General features: G+C 54.6%; 1 non-coding gene across 1 annotated transcript; it reads right to left on the reverse strand.

The window, feature by feature from the left end:
- Positions 1–240: 240 nt before the first annotated feature.
- On the reverse strand, positions 241–370 carry LOC146833206 (U6atac minor spliceosomal RNA). The gene has a single exon (XR_014960865.1). It is a non-coding gene; the product is annotated as a U6atac minor spliceosomal RNA (small nuclear RNA).
- Positions 371–7,667: the final 7,297 nt, after the last annotated feature.

A 7,667-nucleotide genomic window follows, 5' to 3' on the forward strand; every position in this document is an offset into this window, starting at 1 on the left:
GACCCCAGCTCTGCGTCCCAGGCAGCAGCCCACGGCCCCTGGCGGCCAGTCAGCCCACACTGGGCCGCTCAGCCTCGCAGCGCTACTGGCGAAGTGCGCACGACCGTAATCCCCCCACGGAACCCCGTCTCAAGCCGCATTGCCCCCCGGCACGCGCCCGCCACGAGCGCTCGGGAGGCGCACAAATCTCCCTAAGAGGGTCCGTAGGGCTACCACCAAAGGAGGGGGGGGAAGGAAAGGGGAGAAACATGGCCAGACGCCACAAAGTAAGTGGCAGTGCCACAACCGTATGTGTGTTGTAAAGGCCACTGGGACCTCTTTCTTCCTTGTCAAGGGGGGAGTGCTAACCCTCTCTCCTTTCATGCAACACAGGAAAGGGCCGGATGTCCCGGTAGGCACTGACGATGCCCGACTGAGTTCCCCGAGTCGGCGGGCAGCCACACACGACCCCACCCCCCACCGCACACGCAGCCTCTCAGGCCATCTCCTTGAGCATGGCTCTGAGCCAGCACCCCCCCCCCCCCTGCCCGTGGTATTCCGACCACAGGGCCCCATCACCTGGTGCTGCCCAGGGACAAGGCCGGGGCGGGGGGAGGAGGCAGGCAACTCACCGCGAATCGAAAACACTCTGAACTGCTGGTCGTGCGGACGATCGAGGGGCTGCGACCTACAAGGCGAGACGGCGAGGGACAAGAGGCCGAAAGATGGGCGGGGACAGCCTAAATACTCCTGTCCCCCTCCCCCTCCCCAGAAGTGAGGTCGGCCGGACGTCTTCCCTGGACGTGGCCCAGGGAACTAGACCGGCGACTCCAGTGCCTTCCTATGGCACTAAGGCGGCCGCCCTTTTGAGGGGCTGCTGCGCAACCCCCCGGGCAGCCTTGCATTCTCTCAAGGACGAATCGCAGACGTGGCCCTTACAACTCAATGAGAAATGGATCTCCACTGCAAGGGGACAATTAACCTCAGCCCTACAATGCTCCACTGTGCCACGGCCTTTACATTTCACTTCCTCTGCACAAGGCAAGTGGAAGTGAAACAAGCCAGTCTTTGAGTTCATGATTCCCAGGCACCACGGGTAAGGAGTGTGCCCCAGCTGTCAGAGAGCTATAAATGACTTTTTTATTTGGCGACTTGCTTAACTGTGTCTCACATAAATGGCAACGGGGAAAATATCTGTATTCTGCAGGAGTGGGCAGCAAAGCTGCAAAGGGTATTTTAATGCATATCTTTACCCTGGCAGGGAAGGGGGTCTCCTTCTGTGCCACATACTCATATAAACTGGTCTACACCTAAGCTGAATATGTCATACAATTCCGAAAAATGCTGAAGAAACCATCAGTAAAGAAATTTGTCACTGTATGAATTTCTACAATATCAGGACATTTTGAGGGGGACTTTCGTTAAAACTGCACACTAAGGTGCCGATTACGATCCGGTAAAAACCGGGTACGAACCGTCGGTCGAAGCGTTTTCCCCGTCCGACTCGTACCCGGTCGTAAAACTTTACAAACATGGAATTACGATTCGCACGGAAACACCATTTCCGTACGAATCGTAAAAAACACCGACCGACGAAAATATACATACGAATGTGATCCGGGAATGCTGCGACGTGACGTCGGGACGCTTTCAGGCAGCGTTTCACGACCCAGGAATTACGATTCGAACCGACAGCAGTCCGGACGGCAATATTTTCACGGCACCCAAAAAGTGTTCAGTACTGTACTGTAAAGTTTGTGTGCAAGTTGTGCTTAGTGTAGCGACGTAAGGGCAGTGGCATAGTGTGGAATGTAGTGGTGAGTTGTGATATGATGTGTGTTGGTGGGATGTATGTGTGTAGTGTGTTTTGCTGGTGTGTATGTTGGTGGTATATGTCCTGGTGGGCTGGGGCAGCTGACTCCTACTGACATCACGTTCTACTTCCATAAGGCGCCGAGGAGCAACGCTGCCCCTTCCCGTGCTGCTGTGATGAAGAAAGGGGGGGGGGGTGAGTCCAGACGAGTGCAGCACCAATCCCCAGCGCTGCAGGTGGTGAATCACAGCTCTGTAGTAACACACACAAGCTGCGAAGAGAGGTGCAAAACCATGGACAGGAAACCAGGGTTCGAGCCTCGAGGTCGCGTCCACATCCTGTGATTCTGGGCAAATCACTTAATCTCCCCGTGCCTGAATATATAATGTAAATACGGTGCTCATGTACAGCGCTCCAATACCTTCGGGTCGAGTTCGTGCTATATAAAAGATGCAAAAAAAAAAAAAAACACGGACATTCCCTCAAGGACGAATCGCAGCTAAATAAACATAAAAATCGAGATTCGGTGGACTGGATTTATGCAGGGCGTGTGGCCGCTGAAGCCACCGGGGAGAGGAGGGGAGGGGCTCACAAGGAATATTTCGCAATAAGTTTGTTCGAAACGGCGGTGAAAGTATAATAAGGCACCCTGTAGCGGATGAGGTAACACAAAAACATAGGAACATAATACAAACGAACGATGAGGGTGGTCTATAACAGAATGAGAGTAACAGCGCTGGACTTAAGGACCACTAAAGCTGAACACCTTGCGGGGTTTGACCTGGTGGGCTGGGGCAGCTGACTCCTATTGACATCACGTTCTACTTCCATAAGGCGCCGATGAGCAACGCTGCCCCTTCCCGTGCTGCTGTAATGAAGAAGGGGTGGGGGGTCCAGACGAGGGCAGCACCAATCCCCGGTGCTGCTGGGGGCGAGTCACAGCTCTGTAGTAACACACACAAGCTGCGAGGTGAGGTGAGAAACCACGGACATAGTGCCAATATCGGCAATTGTAGTCACATAAACACAAAAACACATGATACAGCAATAAACCACACAACACTTTGTAAGTGGAGAAATATTGCTGCAGGTTTATTAGCATAACCTATATGCAAACATGGTGGGTTATCTTACGGGCGATCTCAGGGCAGGCCAACACCTATGCCGCTTGCCCGTCTGATAAGCCTAAATTTCACAGTGGCAGTCGCCAATTGGTGCGTACCAAATATTGGGAGGGGCCACCCCTCCCATCCGTGGACCACCAGTCCACTCGCTTACTCACACCCCCCGAAAGAGGTGGGCGGAGTGTTCATGGCAGCCCCCGGTTGCTCAGACCCACAACCGCCCGTAGGACTAACGGGGCGCCGTAGTTCTTCCAGGGGACAACGCTAAGACATCCCTGGGTATCCTGGCTTAGCACCACGCTGTGCTGCTGCATGAAGTACCCCTTGGTATCTGCAGACTCTGGATCACCCTGTAACTCCTCCTGCAACACAAAATAACATGTTAGAACCTAACCCCCACTCAAACCTTGTACCTCCGTCTGCCGGGTAAGCGGAGGGGTGGGCAAGGCGAGATGGCGAGGAACAAGAGGCCGAAAGATGGGCGGGGACAGCCTAAATACTCCTGTCCCCCTCCCCCTCCCCAGAAGTGAGGTCGGCCGGACGTCTTCCCTGGACGTGGCCCAGGGAACTAGACCGACGACTCCAGTGCCTTCCAATGGCACTAAGGTGGCCGCCCTTTTGAGGGGCTGCTGCGCAACCCCCCGGGCAGCCTTGCATAGTGCCAATATCGGCAATTGTAGTCACATAAACACATAAACACTTGATACATCAATAAACCACACAACACTTTGTAAGTGGAGAAATATTGCTGCAGGTTTATTGGCATAACCTATATGCAAACATGGTGGGTTATCTTACGGGCGATCCCAGGGCAGGCCAACACCTATGCCGCCTGCCCGTCTGATAAGCCTAAATTACACCGTGGCAGTCGCCAATTGGTGCATACCAAATATTGGGAGGGGCCACCCCTCCCATCCGTGGACCACCAGTCCACTCGCTTACTCACGCCCCCCCCGAAAGAGGTGGGTGGAGTGTGTATGGCAGCCCCCGGTTGCGCAGACCCACAACCGCCCGTAGGACTAACGGGGCGCCGTAGTTCTTCCAGGGTACAACGCTAAGACATCCCTGGGTATCCTGGCTTAGCACCAAGCTGTGCTGCTGCATGAAGTACCCCTTGTAATCTGCAGACTCTGGATCGCCCTGTAACTCCTCCACAGCCTTGGGAGTGGCCACCATCACTACCAGGGCCCCCCCTTACCAAGTCTACTCCTTCTACTTACAACCTGCTGCTGCCAAGGCCTTCCCTAGGTCCAGAAGAAATAAGTCCATGCCCAGTCTTGAGAGGTGCACCTCATCCCCCTCCAGACACCCTGTGGACTTGGCGTGTAGTAGACCATGCCTAATGAAGCCAAAACCTCTTTGCTCCGTGAAGCTGCGCATGGCGCGGTTGACTTTCCTCCGCGAAACCTCAATGGCGTCGCCCGAGCGTGCTCCTCTCCAGACAGCCCGTGGAGTCATTTCTGACCACCACAGTTCGCATGACCCCAGGGTATTGCTCAACTGGCAAAAAGTGTCCCTCATATCTTGGAGCAAAGTTCTCCTCCCTAGTGTGGTCAGGTCATTTCCTCCCAAGTGAATCACCAACAGATTCGGTGGAGGCCACCCCCTCCCCCCGAGTCTCTGCTTCAGTTTCCTGGTCAGTTCACTCCAACGCATGCCGGGATAGCCCAACGACGTGATGTCCGTGGCGAAGAAGCCATTACGCCATTTTCTGACCTCCGCCCACCGAGCCAGTCTCAAGATGCTTGAATGGCCAATTACCCACACTTTGGTTCCTGATAAATAAAGAATGGTGGTTTGAAATTATTTATTGTATCGGTGAACACACAGCACATCACATCTAAATTGCACATAATACAACACGGCAAACGTCAGAGTGGCCTAGGCCCCACTCAATTTTCCAAATTGCAATGATCCTGGGGAGGTGCCCCGATCACCCGCCCCGCACCCCACGCCTAGGGCCGGATGTACCGTTTGTAGCACTGAGACTCCCAACGTCCTACTTGCTTGATACTCTCCATTGACATCCCCGCTAGGAATGCCGTGGTTGCTGCCCCGATTCTAAAGGAGTGGCTGCTGAACTTTTTTGTCCCGTCTGCCTGCCCTGACAACCGAAGGCAAGCCTGCAAGATGTAATCGACTTGAAACCTAGTGACCGGGAACCCGTCCTTATGCACAAGTAGGTATCCCGCCCCCACCGGGCGAAGGGCCAAGTAGGCTCTGACCCAAACTATAGGACAGTATCTGGCATCCCCCAGGCTTTGCAACAAGATCAACCTCCCCCGCCCGGATTGGTCTGTTTTGGACTGCCTAACTACTATTTTGAAACAGCCCGAGTCTAGGTCTATGTCTTTGATGTTCAAGGCCACCCCTGAAGTGTCTGACTTGGAACGTGCCACCAATTCCCCGATCCTAAAGGCCCCAAAGACCGCCAGTGCGAAGCAGGCAGAGAATAGGGTAGCTTCGTACCCCGAGTGGGTGGCCGTATTCATGCAGTCGAGCATCCCTTGGAGTATCGGGTAACTAATGGGAGACCTAATGTCAGGCGAGCGCGGTTCATTCCTAGCCCACCCTTGCAGTGCAGCTTTAATCACGAAGGCTTTGGTGGGGTCAAACTGTCCCCTTAACTTGGCGTGCTGGCTAATGGTGGACAGTTGACCCACAATCCATGGGTGCGATTTTCCCTCATCCTTGGCCCACAACAGGAATTGTTGCACTCTAAGTTCCATAACAGCCCGGTCCACCTCCCATGCCCCGGTGATCGCACAGAATTTGGCCACACAGCTCTTGTAGCGCTTCGCCGTCCTAGGGGCTAAGGACCGCTCTCCCACACCCCTCATCCATAGTTCCACTTCAGCAGCAGCCACAAGTGTGGCGGGAAAGGGGTCATCTCTTCTCTCGCTCTCGGCCAGGCCTCCCGGAAGCGGTGCCACTGAAATCGAGAGAGAGCGTCAGCGGCCACATTCAGAACCCCTTGGATGTGCCTAGCCCTGCATTCCATATTGTTTTTTAGACACACCCTCACTAGCTCTCGCAGCAAACACAAAACCAGGGGACAACTAGCTGACTGTGTGTTGATGGCCTGTACCATGACTAAGTTATCTGACCAGAACAAGACTCGTTTTGCTGCCAACGCCCTAGGCCATAAGTGAAAGGCGATAACTATAGAGAAGAGTTCCAGTACCGTGATCTTGGACGTGATCTTTCTCTTGTACCATGCATTCGGCCACTTCTCTGCACACCACTCCTTGTCCATGATCACGCAGAATCCTTCCCGGCCTGACGCATCTGAGAAAAGCGCTAGTTCTGTGTTGCTGGCCCAGGGCTCGCGTCAGATGACCGACCCATTGAAATTGTCCAGGAAGTCCGCCCACATGAGTAGGTCTTCCCGCATGCCTCTGCTTAGCTTGATCATGTGATGCTTCTTTTTGACAGGGGCTGTGGCTCTAGCTATCCTGCGCGCAAATACCCTACCTGCGGGGATTACTCTGGCCGCAAAATTAAGTTTCCCCAGGAGGCTCTGGAAGAAAGCCAGGGAGACCTTATCCCTCCCCACTGCTAGCCTAATCTGCTGTCCCAGGTCACGCACTTTGTCTACTGGCAGCCTGGCTTCACCTGCAACTGTGTCCAGTTCTATGCCCAGGAAGGTGAGGACCTGCGCTGGACCTTCTGTCTTTTTGGGGGTTAAGGGAATGCCGAGCTGCTGCGCTAGTGTCTGAAATTGCGTAAGAGCTGCCTTGCATTCCTGGGTGCCATCCCTTCCAATGAATAGAAAGTCGTCTAAGTAGTGGGAGACCCCTGCCACCCCATAGGAATGCTGTAACGCCCACTGCAGAAAGGAGCTGAACGCTTCAAAGAAGGCACAGGAGACCGCGCACCCCATGGGCATGCACTTGTCAAAGAAGTACAGGCCGTCCCAGTAGGTGTTGGCTGCTTGGGTGCACTGGTAGCAAACGCAAAGCTGACTCAATGTCCGCCTTTGCTAACCAGGCTCCTTTGCCGGCCCTCCTGACAAGGTCCAGAGCCACATCCAGCGTACAATATGACACAGAGCAAGCGCCCTCTTGGAGCCCATGGTTCACAGAGTCCCCCTCCGGGTATGATAAGTGGTGGATCAGTCTGAAGGTCCCTGGCTCTTTCTTGGGTACCAGCCCCAGCGGGGAAACCACAAGTTCTCTAGCGGAGGCTCCCTGAACTGACCCGCAACCCTCCCTAGTCCTAGTTCCTTCTTGACTTTCTCATGCAATACCTCCAGGAGATCGCTGGCTGATTTGAGGTTGTCTGCCTCCTTGCAGGACAACGGGCCTACGAATGGGATGGTGAAGCCTTCGGAGAACCCCTTCAGCAAAAGCGCGCTGTCAGATTTGTTGGGATACTTCCTAAGAAATTGTAGCATGTTGCCCAGGTTAACTGGGGATGGCCCCTTGCAGGTGGGAGATGCGGACGGGCTGGAGGGTATCCGAGGCCGTAGACCCTTGTGGCAGCAAAGAGGTGGGAGCAAGCTGCTAGGCGGCGAGACCGGGCTGGGGATGGGGGAGGAAGCGACTGGGGGTGGCTGAGCGGCTGCAACTGGCCTGTTTAAAAGAATCAGCTGGTTTCTTGTCCTCCTTAGACTGATACGTGGTCGCAGCGTGACGGCCCCCACATTTGCTGCACACGTGTTGAAACCTGCACTTGCTCCCCCACGAGCATGCGCCTGAGTTGAAAAGGTTGCACGTCCCTGTCGAAACTCTTCTGCCCCCCCCTGCTAC

Source organism: Triturus cristatus, chromosome 4_2, assembly GCF_964204655.1.
Source record: "Triturus cristatus chromosome 4_2, aTriCri1.1, whole genome shotgun sequence".
NCBI lineage: Eukaryota > Metazoa > Chordata > Amphibia > Caudata > Salamandridae > Triturus > Triturus cristatus.